Here is an 18651-nt window from a genome sequence, read left to right on the forward strand (position 1 = left end):
CCGCGTCTCCTCTTCTCGCGCCAAGCCTGTGCGCCCGTTCTATTGTCACCTGAGGAACCTCTACCAGCTCCTGGATCAACGATTCGAGGAAACCCTCTACCTCTGTTGGTTCTTCTCCCTCCGGAATTCCCACGAGTCTGAGATTCTTTCTGCGTCCCCGTGACTCGAGATCAATGAGCTTTCTTTTTATATTCGCGTTTTCAGCCCGCAACTGAGCATTTTCCTCGCGCATCTGTTCCACCTCTGCTTTCAAGGCCTTTAGCTCTCTCAACTCGGGGAGTTCGTCTTCTGTATCGCTGATGCGGGCTTCTGCGTTCTGGATACGCCTCTCTACTCCTCCCAGGTCAGTCCTCAGTGCGACAATCTCAGCCCTCATTTCAGCTCTCCATCTCTCCACACTACGGCCCACATCATCCAGCTTCTCAATCACGCTTTCGAGTGTGTTGTCTTTTCGGGCGTCCTCAGTCTCTGTCCTCGTCAGCTTAGCGGCGCTAGCTTGGGCCGCCACGTTCCGGGGAGAGGCACAATCTGTTATTTTAGATTGCTTACTTGTCGAGGATTTGCCCGAGCCGGAGTTCTTTGATTGTTTGGACATCTTTCACCGCGTCTATTTTCTTCGTATTTGGGTTTAGCGTTTATGTTTGGCTTAAATTCGGCAGAGAGACCTAGCTATGTGACTTGTCACATCCTCTCCAACCGGAAGTCCGATACAATGAACTTCAAAGTAAATTACTGACTTTAAAAAAATGAGTTGAATCTTGTATAACTCATAACAAATTTGAAAATTGCTTAACTTATTTTGATGAGTTGTTGTCAAAACATATGTTGGCATGACGTATTAATCATATCATATCATCGTCTTGGGGATCGCAAATGGATCTAACAGCGGGGTTTGAGACGGGCTCCGCCCTTTCTCTGCCCTTACCTGTTGGAGCATTAGTGCCTTATCTCAGGGAGAAGCATGCGCTGCGGTTTCTTCTCCCCGAGATGAGGCACCAATGCTGCGGCTATCCAGTTCTGAGGAATTGGATGTCGTTAGTATTGATGCAAGTGAACATGAATACATGCCATATCATAAAACACTTGTAGATGAGGAGCTAATGGAGGTTTTAACTCGTGCTGTTTCTAAATTAAAAATTGAGTGGCCAGAAACAGAAGATCAGGATGTTAGCAAAAATAAAAAGAGTTTATTAGATGAGAGATTTTTGCCATCTAGAGTTCAGCCTCCACGCCAGGGACTCCCGTTTTTTCCCGATCTCCACACTGAGGTGTCGAGGTCGTGGAATAAACCGGTGTCTTTTCGTGTCTTTAATCCCCAAACACATAATTACAGCAATGTTATGGGGATGAAGGATGCGGGTTATATGACAATGCCTCAGGCTGAAGAGACGCTTGCGAGCTATCTCTCTCCTGAGTCAGCGTCATCTCTTAAAGCCCCGGCGTTACCCACCAAGCCACTAAAATCAACTTCAGCGCTGGTGGGTAAAGCGTATTCGGCGGCGGGTCAGGCTGCGCATGCTTGCATACCATGTCTATTTTGCAAGCATACCAAGCTGACCTGCTCAGGGATTTCGTGAATTACGTCGCGCGACAGATCTATCTCTCCGTGCCACCAAAGAGACGGCTAAATCTGTGGGCCAATCTATGTCAGCTTTGGTGGCTACGGAACGTCATCTGTGGCTTAATTTAGCTGATTTAAAAGATAGAGATAGGTCTGTCCTTCTGGATGCTCCACTGTCACCTTCCGGTTTATTTGGTGATTCTATTAATACGGTTATTGATAGATTTCAGGATGCAAAAAAGCAATCTGCAGCATTTCAGAAGTTTCTTCCTCGCCGATCTAATATCCCTGAGACTGCTGGGCGAAAAATGGAGCAGTCTCGGCCGACTACTCTAAGAAAGCTTCGGCTAAGAAGAAGTCCTGACGCCGAGGCTGTCAGGCTTCTGAGGGTGGTCCCCTCCGGGGAGAAACGGTTTCGAGGAATCGCTTCTCCTCGGCGCCCTCTGGGGGGCGACTCTCTGAGGGGAGTCGCAGCGCCGTCAGTTCGGTTGTTCCCTGCCGGTTATCCGTTTCAGGGCACCGAGGTGTCGGCGTCCCCAAACGATCCTCCGAGGAGGGTCGTAGAACAGTCAAGTCGGTTGTTCCCTGTTGGTTATCCGTTTCAGGGCACCGAAGTGGCTGTTCCGTCAAATCCAGAGGCCAGTCTCGAGAGACTGGTACCCTTAGTAGATTTTCTGGCAGCGTGGAAACTTCTGCCAAATGTATCTCGTTGGGTCCTGCAGATTATAGAATCGGGTTACAGAATTCAGTTCGGTTTTCGTCCGCCCAGATTTATAGGGGTCCTTCCCACTGTGGTGGACCCCGAGCAGGCTCTGGTTATGGAGCAGGAAGTACTGACACTTCTGCAAAAAGGAGCTATAGAGAGGGTTCCTCCTCCCAGCAGAGAGTCAGGGTTTTACAGCCGCTACTTTATTGTTCCGAAGAAGGATGGGGGACTCCATCCTATTCTAGACCTGCGTCTCTTAAACCGCAAGGTTTAGAAACTCAAGTTCAAGATGCTTACACTCAAACAGATAGTGTCGCAAATTCAGTCCGAGGACTGGTTTGTGACGATAGACTTGAAGGACGCTTATTTTCATATTTCCATCCATCCTCATCACAGGAAGTTCCTGAGGTTCGCTTTCGGGGGCGAAGCGTACCAATATCGGGTTCTTCCGTTCGGCCTAGGGTTATCACCCCGCACTTTCACGAAATGCATGGATGCGGCTCTGGCTCCTCTCAGACTCCAGGGCATCCGTGTGTTAAATTACATCGACGATTGGCTGATTTTAGCTCACTCAGAGCAGGTGGCAGTTCGGCATCGAGATGTCGTTCTGTCCCATTTGAAACGGCTAGGGCTGAGGCTCAACGTCAAGAAGAGTGTTCTCCTCCCTTCTCAGAGGACGACTTTTCTGGGTGTGGTGTGGGATTCGACAACGATGCGGGCACAGTTGTCTCCAGCTCGTATTTCATCGATTCTCTCAGCCGTGAAAGGGGTGAAACTAGGCCGGTCACTCACTGTGAAACAGTTTCAAAGACTGTTGGGTCTCATGGCAGCTGCGTCCAACGTTATCACTTTTGGCCTTCTGTACATGAGACCCCTGCAGTGGTGGCTGAGGACCAAGGGGTTTTCCCCGAGGGGAAATCCGTTTCGCTTGATCAAGGTCACGCGGCGTTGCCGTCGTGCCTTAGTCATGTGGAGCAAACCTTGGTTCCTCGCCCAGGGCCCAGTGTTGGGGGCTTCTTGTCGACGCGTTTCGCTTTCGACAGATGCTTCCCTCACAGGGTGGGGGGCGATCATGAGTGGTCGCTCGGCGAGGGGTCTCTGGCAGGACCATCATGTTTCCTGGCACATAAATCGTCTGGAAATGATGGCGGTGTTTCGAGCTCTCAAGCTCTTCCTGTCAGACCTGAGAGGCCACCACCACGGACAACACATCGGTGCTCTCGTATATCAACCATCAGGGGGGTCTGAGGTCACGTCACCTCTGATCACTGGCTCATCAGATCCTCCTATGGGCCCAAGGGAAATTGCTGTCTCTCAGGGCAGTCTATATTCCAGGGCATCTGAATCAGGGAGCAGATATCCTGTCAAGGCAGGGGCCGAGGCCCGGGGAGTGGAGACTTCACCCCGAGGTGGTGGAGCTCCTGTGGGAGAAATTTGGTCGTGCTCAAGTAGACCTTTTCGCATCATCAGATTCAACTCATTGTCGAATGTGGTTTTCTCTCACGCACCCAGCTCCTCTCGGACTGGATGCGATGGGTCAGGTGTGGCCGAGGCTGCACCTGTACGCATTTCCCCCGATATCTCTGATTCCGGGAGTTCTGGAGAGGGTTCGCCGGGAAGGGGCCAGTCTATTGTTAGTAGCCCCGTACTGGCCGGCCCGAGTCTGGTTCTCGGACCTAGTGTCTCTTCTAGACGGCTCTCCATGGGAGATTCCGATCAGGAGGGACCTGCTGTCCCAAGCAGGGGGAACAATTTATCACCCTCGCCCGGAGTTATGGAGACTGTGGGCTTGGCCCCTGAGGGGGCCGAGCTCATAGAGTCAGGTCTCTCGACTGAGGTCGTGGGGACCATACTCCAATCTAGAGCTCCCTCCACGAGAAGACTGTATGCTTTGAAATGGAAACTGTTCTCTACTTGGTGTGTAGAACGCAATTGTAATCCTGTTAGCTGCCTGATTGGTTCAGTACTTGATTTTTTGCAAGAACGGTTTTCTGCTGGATTATCCCCATCCACTTTGAAGGTGTATGTGGCGGCTATTTCTGCTTACCACTCTCCTTAGGGTGGTACATCCTTGGGGAGAGATCCTCTCATTGTTCGGTTTCTCCGTGGCACTCTGAGGCTTAGGCCTGCACAGCGCACTAGAGCACCGGCTTGGGATTTGGCCGTGGTACTGGAAGGCTTGGCTTTGGCTCCCTTTGAGCCTATTAAAGAGGTTTCAGAAAAGTTCCTTACATTAAAATCTTTTTTTTCTCATTGCCATTTCCTCTATTAAGAGAATAGGTGATTTACAAGCCCTTTCGGTTGCTCCTTCGTGCCTGGAATTTGCTCCTGGCATGGTTAAAGCTTTTCTTCACCCTAGGCCGGGTTATATTCCTAAAGTACCCACTAATTTTTCGGGTCCTATAGTTCTGCAGGCCTTTTGTCCTCCACCTTTTCACTCTCCTGATCAGGAAAAGCTTAATCTGCTGTGCCCTGTTCGGGCTTTGGATGCTTATGTCCACAGAGCTGCCCTGTGGCGTAAATCAGATCAGTTATTTGTCTGTTTCGGGTCAACTAAGAGAGGTTGCCCTGCCTCCAAGCAGGTTATGAGCAAGTGGGTAGTTGAGGCTATTACACTTGCTTACGAAGCGGCCGGACAGCCTTCACCTTTGGCTGTCCGCGCCCACTCTACTAGGAGTATGGCGGCCTCGAAAGCCTTAATATCTGGGGTTTCGCTGCACGACATTTGTAGTGCGGCAGGTTGGTCCTCACCGCATACATTTGTTTGTTTTTATGACTTGGACCTAGGCTCCACTCCTGGGTCTAGGGTGCTTGTGTCTTAGTGTGCTATTTTTATTCATACAGTACAGGCATTTGTCATATGGCGTCGTGGGTATGGGTTTCCCACCGCGTCTCAAACGCAGCTCGAGTTCCCTTGAAAGGGAACGTCTCAGGTTACGTATGTAACCCTGGTTCCCTGAGAGGGAACGAGACACTGCGTTGCTTTGCCATACTTCCAGCATGCCTGTGATCGACTTGCTTCAGGCCTTTTCAGAAGCTGATGCGGTCTGTTTTCTGGGGTGCTTTATAGTTTCCTGGTCATGACGTCACCCGCCTATGACGTCTCGTTCTACCATTGGACTGATTATACACGTGCTTCACGACGCAATCACGCAGGGCGTTCCCACCGCGTCTCAAACGCAGCGTCTCGTTCCCTCTCAGGGAACCAGGGTTACATACGTAACCTGAGACGTTCTATTGAAGCTCAAGATGCCCTTTAAATCATTTTCAAATCATTATGAATAACTTGGTTTAACACACTTGTAGAGCTCAAGTGCTCCTGTCATTTTTTTTTTATAAAATTTTATCAATTCATTTGTATTATACATTACATATTTCATATATAATTGTATTATATACTGTATATATAATTGTACTAAAACACTGTGTATAATCAAGTGCACTTGAGTATCTTTTGTTTTTTAATTGTGATACATCCATCAAAAATACATATTTTGGTGCCTACAGAGCTAATCAAAAACACTGAAGACAAAAGGCTTGATTTCCATGGTTGAAATTCACACTGAACCTGTGATATCTGTTAGTTTTAGTTACAGTTTGATTATGATAATCAACATCTTTACCTCACTTTGGTCAAACTGGGCCCCCTGGTGGATAATAATTGAGAACCCATCCTTATGTATTGTAAACAGCATAATACATCTTTTGTTTCAAAACTGGGACGAAGACCAAGCTAAATGCACAATATGCACTAGAAAACAGAACTGTTACATAATTTAATTATAACTATTTGTTCATATTCAACCATCTGGCTGATAACCGTTATGCCTTTATACATAAATATATACATATGATTGATAAGGGCAAATGGGGGGAATGGGACTAGGGTTACACCCCTACTCTTTTTTACGAGAAGTGCCATGGGATTTTTCATGACCACAGAGAGTCAGGACCTTGGTTTAGCGTCTCATCCAAAGGAAAGAAGATGTATATACAGGGTACTCCTAAGTTGCACCAGGGTAAAAGTTTTTTTATTTTTTCTCTAAACCATTAAATGGCACAAAAACTTGCCGCAGCACTTTCCAAAACATCTGCTTTTCAAGATGACCATGAAAATTTGGCTGATCCTTGACTCAATTTTTTTTTTTAAATATAGATTTAAGTAGCAAATGAGAATGGCTAAAATGATTGAATTTATTTTTAAATTAATCATATCATATAAAAAAATATTATTTATTGATACTACTGTAAATCTGTATTACTGTAAAGTGCCCCAATTATGCTATTTTAAAGTTTCATTTTCTCATAATATACATTTGTACATCACCACATTTTCAATGATTCTCATCACATGAATCAATCCCTCTAAAAACCCAAGGGGGTAATCCATCAGCCGGAAACCGAAGCTTCCCTTGGGGGCCGCCATTGATTAGCAAGCCATCACCTGCTGTTAGCATTCCATTGACTCCCATTCATTTTGGCCTCACTTTGACAGCGAATAACTTTACATCTGTGGCGTTTAAAGACTCCATTTGTCCATTGTTTATTTCTAAAGAAACACGACAATGTGTAAAAGGCTCCGTTACCTTGTATCTTATCTTACGTTATAGCCCCGTAGAAGCGGTTTTTGTAAAAATAGGCTAACGATTGCATCATAACCAAGCGACTCTCTGTCGCACAGTAGAGAAATTACCGTATAGACAGGAGGAGAAGCTCGCGGGCAATCGAAGGGACGTGGAGGCATAACATCCAATAAAGTCAAGAGAGAAGCCCATAGAGAGTCATAAAGTTGCTCCTTTTTTTTCTTTTTCTTTTTTTTTTACCTTTATTTATCCAGGTAAACTGTTTGAGAACCACTTCTCATTTACAAACATGACCTGGCCAAGAGGCTACAAGAATAAATAAGAACATACTGTACAGATGTACATAGTCAAACACATAACACATAGAACAAGTAACTAAATTAAAAAAAGATAGACAACAAAGGGGAAAAAGAAAAGAAATAGAGTGCTTAAATATGTGTGTATAAATATGGTTCATGATTGTCAGCAGGAACAAGAGTCAACTATGTGATTTTCGAGGTTTTGCTTAAAGGTGGAGATTGGGATCAGAGATGTAAGTTTCAAAGTATTTTGTAGTATGTTCCAGTCATGTACTGATGCAAAGCAGAAGGCATTACGTCCAAAGGTAGTAGAAGTAGAGGGGATACTAAATTTAATCAAATTACTTGATCTTGTGTGACAGGTGTTATGAGCGGAATGGGATGACAAATAGAGAGGTGCCTTGCCCAGAAATGTCTTGTATATGAAGAGAAACCAATGATGGAGCCGCCAGGTATAAAGGGAGGGCCAACCCACCAGTTTATACAGGTCACAGTGATGAGTGTGAAAGGATGCATTAGTGGCAAAACGGATGGCTGAATGATAGATTGTGTCAAGTTTTTTTAGAGCTGTTTTTGATGCCATTCTATAGATAATATCGCCGTAATCCAAAATTGGTAGTACTGTCGTCTTAACGAGGGTGCATTTGGAAGCATGGGTAAAGGAGGCTTTATTACGGAAAAGAAAAGCTAGTCTAGCTTTGACTTTTGTTTGAAGGTTATTGATGTGTGTAATGAATGACAGGGATGAATCCAACCAGATACCTAGATATTTATATTCTTTGACATACTCCAGAGCCATACCGTTCATGCAGGTGATTGTAGGTGGAGTCTATGTAACCTGTTTTCGGCTCCTGCTCCTAGCTCCAGGACAGCTCCTACTTACGCTCAAGGGCCCTATCTTGCACTCGGCGCAAATGACTTTGTACACTGACGCATGTATCATTCCTATTTTGCACCCGCGCAAAGCGGACTTTTCCCTCCACAGACACACGTCGGTTATCTAAGAAATACACTTGCGCTCCCCGGGGCGGTTCAGCGCAAAGAGGAGGCGTGTTCCGGCGCAAACTTTCCCTCATGCTATTTTGCTGTTCTATAAAACAATTGCGCCACTGACCAGAAAAAAAACTAGTCTAAAGTCAGTGGCGCGTTGCGCGTTGTTCATTATGCTATTTTAAGGGTGCATGCTTGGCCATAATCAATGTAGCGTGTGCACAACGCGCATACACGTTGATTCTCTCATCTAAGCAGCAGTTTTCATTTTTGCAAATCGTACATTATTACGATAGATAGATAGATAGATAGATAGATAGATAGATAGATAGATAGATAGATAGATAGATAGATAGATAGATAGATAGATAGATAGATAGATAGATAGACAGATAGACAATTTATTATAAAAGCATACATGTAGCTTACACATTTACCCAAATTATCATACGCCTGTTTAACAGAAGTTAATTTGGGTGGGTTTCTCCATCCCCAATGTCACTTCTCTGTGTTTATTTCACGTTACGCCCAAACCACACCTATGAATAATGAAGCTACTTCAGACCAACCCCTTTTAGATTTGCGCCAGGCGCAAGAGGCATTTATCCCGCTGGGAAAATAGTGCAGAATCCGACAAGTGCGCCTTGCAATTGCAAGAGTTCCCTTTCGAAAGAGAACTCGCACTGCGTCAGAACGCTATGGGGAACGCCTCCGCGTGAACCGGTGTCTGAAACGCTTATCTAATCACGGCAATCCTATTGGCCAGCGACAGCCTATGACATCATCACTAGTGCGACCCGGAAGTATATAAGGGGAGCCTGGAGAACATGTCAACAGCTTTTTCGTCTTCAGGGACTGTTTTGTTTGTACGCTTCAACCTGAAAACACCAAAAAGGTAATCATGGCTTGTGAAAAACGCTTCAAGAAGTGTGTGCATCCGTGTCTAAGATATTGATACTTGATGACACACAACTTGTGTGTTTATTGTTTGCGCTCAGAGCATGCACGATCAGTTCCTGAGGGATCTGCTTGTGCCACTGTGAGTTTTTTTTCCTTGAGAAAACTCCACTCTCGTCTGCTCTCTTCTCGAGGGAAGAGGGACAGACATCTGTACCAGGCAATTCAGGTCCCGCTCGCGCTGTGGCAGAGCAGAGACTAGAATCATGGGGTTTTTCAGTGGGAGCTCGCTGAGGAGGTTAAGAGAGTTGTTAATCTCACGCCAGAGACTCGCGAGAGTGAGCTCCAGGATGAGGATGTGTTGTCACTTACATCCTCTGATCCAGCAGCAAGTGCTCTGCTGTGTATACAGGTCCTTCTCAAAAAATTAGCGTATTGTGATAAAGTTAATTATTTTCCATAATGTAATGATACAAATTAAACTTTCATATATTTTAGATTCATTGCACACCAACTGAAATATATCAGGTCTTTTATTGTTTAAATACTGATGATTTTGGCATACAGCTCATGAAAACCCAAAATTCCTGTCTCAAAAAATTAGCATATCATGAAAAGGGTCTCTAAACGAGCTATTAACCTAATCATCTGAATCAACTAATTAACTCTAAACACCTGCAAAAGATTCCTGAGGCTTTTAAAAACTCCCAGCCTGTTTCATTACTCAAAACCGCAATCATGGGTAAGACTGCCGACATGACTGCTGTTCAGAAGGCCATCATTGACACCCTCAAGCAAGAGGGTAAGACAGAAAGAAATTTCTGAACAAATAGGCTGTTCCCAGAGTGCTGTATCAAGGCACCTCAGTGGGAAGTCTGTGGGAAGGAAAAAGTGTGGCAAAAAACGCTGCACAACGAGAAGAGGTGACCGGACCCTGAGGAAGATTGTGGAGAAGGACCGATTCCAGACCTTGGGGGACCTGCGGAAGCAGTGAACTGAGTCTGGAGTAGAAACATCCAGAGCCACCGTGCACAGGCGTGTGCAGGAAATGGGCTACAGGTGCCGCATTCCCCAGGTCAAGCCACTTTTGAACCAGAAACAGCGGCAGAAGCGCCTGACCTGGGCTACAGAGAAGCAGCACTGGACTGTTGCTCAGTTTTGCATGTCATTCAGAAATCAAGGTGCCAGAGTCTGGAGGAAGACTGGGGAGAAGGAAATGCCAAAATGCCTGAAGTCCAGTGTCAAGTACCCACTGTCAGTGATGGTCTGGGGTGCCATGTCAGCTGCTGGTGTTGGTCCACTGTGTTTTATCAAGGGCAGGGTCAATGCAGCTAGCTATCAGGAGATTTTGGAGCACTTCATGCTTCCATCTGCTGAAAAGCTTTATGGAGATGAAGATTTCATTTTTCAGCACGACCTGGCACCTGCTCACAGTGCCAAAACCACTGGTAAATGATTTACTGACCATGGTATTACTGTGCTCAATTGGCCTGCCAACTCTCCTGACCTGAACCCCATAGAGAATCTGTGGGATATTGTGAAGAGAAAGTTGAGAGACGCAAGACCCAAAACTCTGGATGAGCTTAAGGCCGCTATCGAAGCATCCTGGGCCTCCAGAACACCTCAGCAGTGCCACAGGCTGATTGCCTCCATGCCACGCCGCATTGAAGCAGTCATTTCTGCAAAAGGATTCCCGGCCAAGTATTGACTATTGAGTGCATAACTGAACATAATTATTTGAAGGTTGACTTTTTTTTCTGTATTAAAAACACTTCTTGTATTGGCCGGATGAAATATGCTAATTTTTTGAGACAGGAATTTTGGGTTTTCATGAGCTGTATGCCAAAATCATCAGTATTAAAACAATAAAAGACCTGAAATATTTCAGTTGGTGTGCAATGAATCTAAAATATATGAAAGTTTAATTTTTATCTTACATTATGGAAAATAATTAACTTTATCACAATATGCTAAATTTTTGAGAAGGACCTGTAGAAACAACCAGCCCAAGAGAGCAGGAGATGGCTGATGAGGATGAAGAGGATATACAACCCAAACCCTCACAGCCACCCTGCACCACGTATGTTAAGCTGTTGAGTGTCATGGAACGCGCTTCAACGAGGCTTCTGCTGTCGTTGGAGTGCGTGAGGGAAGAGACCGCTCATGACAGACTTGACGAATGGTTTCTTTCCAGCCATGAAGCTCCAGCTCTCGTGAGCCTTCCATTCCTGCCGGATCTACACAATGAGATCGGAAAGGCATGGAATTCAGCGCAACCCAATTCATCACCATCAGCGAACTACGCTGATGGTGAGGGGATGCGCGAACACTGGTATGAGTCGATGTCCCAATTGACGAGATGTTCACAAACTATCTCACGGCTGGAGAGGCATTGACACTAAGTGCTCCGGCCCGGCCTCTTAAGCCACTAAAATATGATAGCACGCTTAAATGGGAGGGCATACGCGGCGGTGGGTCTGGCTCGTGATGCCTTGCACACAATGTCGGTGTTGCAAGCATACCAGACTGATCTGCTGACAGATTTGAAGCATTTAAATCTCTCACCCCAAGCGCTTCTTGCATCTCCTGAGGCTGGACCTATTTTGAGTTATTCCTTCAATTTGGAACCCGTCTGTAGGTCTTATGGTGATAGGCCTCCATTTTGTGAATGTCGTTTAGACCAGGGGTCTCAAACTCAACTTAACTGGGGGCCGCTGGAGGTAGAGTCTGGGTCAGGCTGGGCCGCATCAAGTATTCCACAAAAAAATTGTATTCAAGTATTCCAAAAAAGGAGCACAACTGATCCAATCTTCTCAATCTTTATTATTAACGTTTCTTCTGAACTGTTCCTCTGAATTTGAACATTCCTTTCTGTACATGATTGGTTCTTCATGAGCTGTCCTTCTGACAGTTGAAGTTCATTTTACAAACTTTTTTTTGTCTTTTCCTTATACACAACCTCTTTGTGATACTTATATTTGCTCATGTCCTTTTTATTTTCAATATGATATTGAGTGTTTTTTTGGAAGGCACATTTACTTTTATTATACTTAGAAAAACAATTATTGCTTTTGAAATACAAATATTTGCATTCATGTCTGCCCGTCTTATTGAATTCTTACTACACATGTATAGTGTCTCAGGCAAATTACTGAATTTGCACAAATCAAAGCAAACCTTATCAACCTGTTGGACACATATTACAAGCTCAAAATGATTATTCTCACATTGTTTTAGAGCAGGGGTCTCCAACACGTCGCTCGCGAGCTACCAGTAGCTCGTGGCCTGATTGGTAAGGGACCTGTTCACATATCGCGCCCACATATTTTGCGCGCTCAAGTTCGTTATTTCAAATGTAGGCGCGCGGCAAGCACGCTCATAATTGAAGCGACGCGGTAATTTTTTCCAGGCGCAGTATGTTTGTACTTCGCAGTTGTCTATGACAACTGTTGACAACAAACCCACCGTAAGCTGTCACGAGACTATCAATGGTAGCCCATAAGGGATACAAAAAAATAAAAAATCCAGTCTGTGAGCGATCACTGCCACTATCTGCAGTCCTCCCTATCGGATGCCTCCACAAGTGAGGCAAAATATGTTAGAGACTCTGTTTAGGAAACAGACAGGTTGTTGGCAAGACTAGGTCATTAAAGTAGACCAGGTCAGCCTCCCTGGTGGCATGTGGGATTGACTTCATGTCCCCCTCAGAAAGTGACTGGATGTGACTCCTTTGGACCCCCTGGCCATATTCCCTTAAAGGAACCCCTTCCACGGAAGTTGTTGGTTCCAAAACCTTGAGCAGCCTTGGTAGGCCTTTGCTGTACTGCCGTGCAAAGGCAAGAGACCCTAACTTCGTTTTTGGTCGAAAATGAGTTATGGATATTTTTGGCACATTCAAGACCTCCTTTATCATGTGGATAAGTATCTTGAGTCAATTCCGTAGTTTTTTCGAGAAAATAATGGTTTGTCTTAACCGTAACTTCCAAAAGCCCATGAGAAACCAAGGCAGAACACCGTAACACCAGTTACGGCTCTTTGGCTTAGTTTTGGAACGCTCATATTGAGTTACGGCACTCTGCCTTTGTTTAGCCACGCGTCAATATGAAGTTACGGTGCTGGCGTTCTATCAAATAATGCTACCTATCAGATTATACGGTGTTCTGCCTTTGTTTTACTCTCCATTAAAAATGAAATTACGATGTAGCCTGTGTACTTTGTACAGCTACCATCCGTCCCTGTAACTTCTGATGTCCTCAGAGCTTTGTCCTGCACTAATGCGGTCAGAACATTTAGTATGCTCTTAACCCGCTCCATCGACAAACGTGCGATATCGATCGCGAAGGATATATGCAGAGTTGACAGAAAAATGTTACACATGCCGAAGCAGGTCAATACAACAAAGAACTAAAGCCCCGCCTCACCCAGTTCGGGTCCCGGCCCTAGTTGAAACAATCATGCATCTAGCTGGCAGAGTGCCAAAACTTCGCCGGCGCATTCAGCTCCGCCCTGAACACGGTCGAGGCGACGCGGGACTAATATATCACAGAGTGATAATAATGAAGCAACAAGGCGCATACATCATAATGAAGCAAGAAGTGCTGGTGCATAGCCTACAACATCAGAACAGCTGTGGTAAAGCATGCATACAAAACACAGGGTCCAGGATAAATCCGCGGGACGAGCGAAGTGCACGCACAATAATAGGGCAGACAGCTGAAACCAACTCATACTGAAAAGACGCAAAACACAGAAGGTTGTGCTATAAATGCATTAGTCGTCTAAGTAGTCCAGAACGCGCTCCCTACTTCATCCTAAGGGGTAAAGCACTGCATAGGCTACTTTTCGTGAACGGAGCGTGACACCTTCGAACACGAATCTCGGTAAACGCCTGTGAAAGTATGCGTCTTTCAGATCCACCGCTATAAACCAGTCTCCGGGTCGAATGTGCGCGAGGATCTGTTTTATCGTGATCATTGCATTACATTATAACGCGTGTTTAGCAAGTCTTATGCCACTCGGTACCACTTGAAGATACTCTTTAGTCTTTACCGCTATGGAGGTATTTTGTCATGTCTAATGTATTAGGGCCACCAGAATGCAACCAAAGCACAATAACTAGAAGGCTAGGTAATTGTAAATCATACAAAATAAATGCCATGATCACTAGATTTTATACAGGTGTTACTAAAATGATTTTGTTAATGGTGATCTGCAACCAAATATTGATAATGTGGAAGTTACTGCCTTTTGCCTTGGCATGACTTCTCACTTTTTTACTGACAATACAAAGGCAGAGTACAGTAACTTTAAAATAGTGGTCAAAAGTCAAGTTTGAGCTCAAAATTTTGTTATGTAGATAATTTTCATTACTTAAACATCTAATTACCAGATTTTCAGTGCCCTACTTATAATTAATTTGGCGGGACAACTAAAAATCTTTAAAGTCATTTTTCTCAGTTCCACACTCTAGCGAGTTAAGGTCTTTTGCCTTTGTAGGGCAGTGTATCTGAGGCCTCTTTGAGGCTTATAGCTTGGGCAGTGGCTGTAGGGAATACTGTCACTGACTACGTTTACATGCAGCCAAATTTCGAGTTATGGTCGGGTTAAGGTCACTATTCGGGTTTCTGAAACATTAGGGATAACCCGTTTACATGCGTGAGCAGAGAGAGTTACTCCTGTATACATGGAATTGCAATATCCCGATGTAAACGCGACGCGCGGTTAGCGTCTGGACGTACGGACAACCTTAAGACGCAATATGCGTCATTTCCGATTCTTCTTCCTGTATCCAAAGACAACAACAACAGCAGCACGCGGATAATGAATAGTTCGGGGCAGATAGCGATCGCCTTTGTTTGCGCTTTGGTGCTGGTAACGTTACTGACCTCGCTCCAAAAGTATGCTGTGCTGCGTCTCGCCATGTTTACTTCCGGTATACTGCACGCGGGGTTTTGTATGCGCCGAGAAGTTTCTCTACTCAAAAGACCAAGATTCCTTGCGAATAGAACATGCTCAGAACACACATCACTATGGGGATATGCCGATGCGCGTTTACATGACCAAAAATTCGAGTTAGAAAAGGGGTACCCCAGGTATAATATCCCGGTTTTTAAAATCCGGGATATGAGCATATTCGGGTTTTTGCCGGTGTTTACATGGCCGTTCGCGACCGGGTTATTGCTAATATCCCGGTTTTGAACGGGTTATTGGCTGCATGTAAACGTAGTCACTGACAGCCTGTATGTGACCAGAAGGGGGAGTGTTTTGGGCATTTCAGTGAAACTGCCGTTTTTTGTCATAGCCATAGTTTGGCATGCACTCCCCTCAGCATGGCAGCGTGGGTAGATCGTTCCCCATAGCGTTCTGACGCAGTGCGAGTTCCCTTCCGAAAGGGAACGTCTCAGGTTACGACTGTAACTATATATGTTCCCTGAGAACAGGTAACGAGACACTGCGTCTTTCGCCATGCCTTGGGGATGCCTGCTGAACAGTCCCCTTCAGACGATAAGTTGTTGACATGTTGACTTATATACTTCCGAGTCGCACTAGTGATGATGGGTCATAGGCTGTCTCCGGCCAATTGGATTGTCGTGATTAAGCGTTTTAGACACCGGTTCAGGTTACCGGTTACAGGTACAGGTTAGTCGTAACCTGAGACGTTTTTTGACATACGTCAGCATGACATCAGAGCAAAGCAGACCGCACTTGGACACATTTCTAACCGGCATGCATCTCACGCTGATCACCAGTGATCGGTTCTGCGCAGATTTTGCTCATCTCAAACAAGCCTAGTAACGAACAATGACGTCGATTATACCATATCAATCCGAGCACGAGTCCGATGATGAAACACTGGAAGAACTAGTTATTCAACCCGAACCTCCATCGCAAGGACGGCTCGAGCAGGACGTTTCTCAGTGATTCACTACTCAGTTTGAGGTACATAATGAGATGTTGCTTCTGTAATTCCTCACCTCACACCCCTTATTTTACTTGTACATATTTATTTACCGAGTATTTTTCTAATTTATTGCGGTGAACATGTGGAAACTGTATCAATAACAGTGCATACATTAGCCGAGCTCTAGCATAAATTACTGATGTAACATAAACGGTGGTAAAAAAATATCTTGTTTCATGCTTAATCTTTCCTCAAAGTAGTGAGAACGATAGACAATCTGCATTAATAGACACAGTTTTAGGTAATAGTGGCCCACAACCGATTAGCAGAAGTATTTCAGTAAGACAGTAATAATGTGAGTTAACCAGTTAGCAGGAGACCTACACAATATAAACTCAAAACTAAGTATTTTGAACACCATCTTTCAAGAGCAACCGGTTTGCAAATCCTGCATTGAACTCTGAGATTTGAGAAGCAGTCGTCAGTAAAATTAAGGGAACACAGCAAAAGTTTAGGATTACACTGCTGTGGTATTAGGGGTGGGAATCTTTGGTCACCTCACGATCCGATCCGATTCCGATTCTGGGAGTCACGATCCGATTCCAGAACGATTCTTTATCTACCTTCCCCCCCCTTATTAGTTCATTAGTTTACATAAGTAATTAAGTACTTTAAAAAAAAAAAATTACAAATTAATTTGTTTTTATTAAAACAGTTGTATGTTAAGTTATAACAAATAATAAAGAGGAGCATAGAAAAATATAACAAACAACAAACAAAAAGTGCTTTCAGTAGCCTCTAGATTATCTGAACGTTTTCCATTCAAGAACTGTGAGTGATATTTCTTCATCTTTGCTGTTGTTTTTTACTATGACATCATAGACTGCGGGAGATCTATTAAGCTGCATTCACGCACGCATCTCTTTTGAAATAAAAGAAGTAATGCGGTGTGTCCTGTCCGTTTAATCCCTTAAGACATAACTGGCTGTGTTTACGTTAATTTTGCACAAGTACATTAAACCACTACACGGAGTCGCACAGCCGCATGCGCGAGCAGTCTCACAAACAAAAGCGCGCGTCAGCATTTGAAATTGAAAGCAGCCTTCTGTTAGTGAGGTTCATATTTTAAATATACAAGTCCACTGCATTCCAAACCACATAAATGATGACTTCGTAGAGCATTTGTAAGGAAAATACCGACGGGCGAGACAGCACACTTCAAGTGTAACATCAAAGAAAGCGCGCGTCTCTCACAGGGTATCCTGTGCAATGAAGCCTGTGAATGTCCTTGTAATTCGCTTCAACCTTTCCGAACTTTATGAAAGATTATTTTACGGAAGGTTCGAGTGGTGTATGTGTGTGAGGATTTGGAAGCAAGCAGAATACGGGTGTTTCTAAAGCAAACTCAACGTCATCGCACATCTGGTTAAAAACTAAGCTCAGAATCGATCCAGAATCGTTGGAGAGAGAATCGCGACGCATCGATGGATCGATTTTTTCTCCCACCCCTATGTGGTATGGTGGTAAAGATTCATTTTTAACCACTGATTCTTCACATGTTCGTCCTTGGGCAGTGAAAAAAAACTGGCTTTAAACTCACATTGTAGAGAACAACATCTTCTCGACATGATGCTGTCCAGAATCCACAGGAATCAGCCGGTTTGAAGGGGGTTCAAGTTTTCCCTGGTGCCTGCATGCACGATAAGTGGGAGGGCAATATCCTAATGTTTCGTCTTCATGTCACAACGAAACGGCTTATGACTCGTTTGAAAAACGACTCATTTCATTGACTCAGAGTCGACTCTTACTTTTGAGAGACAATAACTTTATATACGGTGCACTTTGAGACTTAAAACTTTGCAGGATGTTTTCATTCACTTAGAGCTATGTAACACACTACATGAAAGGTCATTATCAAAAATCCAGAATAGGGGCACTTTTAATTATTAGGGGATCTCCCTCAATGCTTTCAGAATCTTACATTTTAATGACAGTATATTTATGGAACAAAAATGAATTATTTTATTTATCAAAATAAACAGAAAATAGCCTTCAAACTTTGCTAAAATGAATGTTTTGAACAAGTATTAACCTAAAAACATACTGTATAATTTTAGTTTATATGTTTTTTCTGCAATCATACACCATGGAAGTAGTGAAAATCACATTTTTCTTAAGGTGTGCCTTTAGCCCCTTGTACGCTATATGTAAATAATAGTATAACAAGGTGACCTTATGCATATAACACTGTATTTGTATCAAATTTGTATAACTGATTTTCCTGCATTCTGTACATGTGCATAGTGTCATTGCCCTGCGTCAATAAACTGAACAGATATCACAAATAAACACTAAAGGAAGGCATGATTCATTTTGGGTTGGGACATGTCTTTTCTTATTTAATGCGTTTGGCATTGACATAGGCATTTATAGAACATACAATTTCTCTTATCGCAAACGTTTTTATGACTGTAAGACTATATCTTTATGAGATTTCTTTCTTTTCATTCTGCCCATTCCACCTTGAGAGATTGAAATGACACTTATAAGCCTATTTTTGCACAACACTAAAAGGTCTGTGACCGTGAGGGGAAGGTGATTTCCATTCCTGTTAAGTGCTGTAAAGGGACAGAATATAAACCATTGGTGTAAAGACACAGGCCTCTCCAGACCTCACGCAACCTTCGGATTTAGCATTTTCCAGAGAACTGTCG

At 44.2% G+C, this 18651-nt stretch overlaps 1 protein-coding gene across 1 annotated transcript in view; it reads left to right on the plus strand.

The window, feature by feature from the left end:
• Positions 1 to 18651, plus strand: part of LOC130095432 (multidrug and toxin extrusion protein 1) — a 229191-nt gene that overhangs the window by 151861 nt on the left and 58679 nt on the right. The window lies entirely within an intron of this gene.

Source organism: Rhinichthys klamathensis, unplaced genomic scaffold, assembly GCF_029890125.1.
Source record: "Rhinichthys klamathensis goyatoka isolate OS25496 unplaced genomic scaffold, OSU_Roscu_1.1 h1tg000191l_1, whole genome shotgun sequence".
Lineage (NCBI taxonomy): Eukaryota > Metazoa > Chordata > Actinopteri > Cypriniformes > Leuciscidae > Rhinichthys > Rhinichthys klamathensis.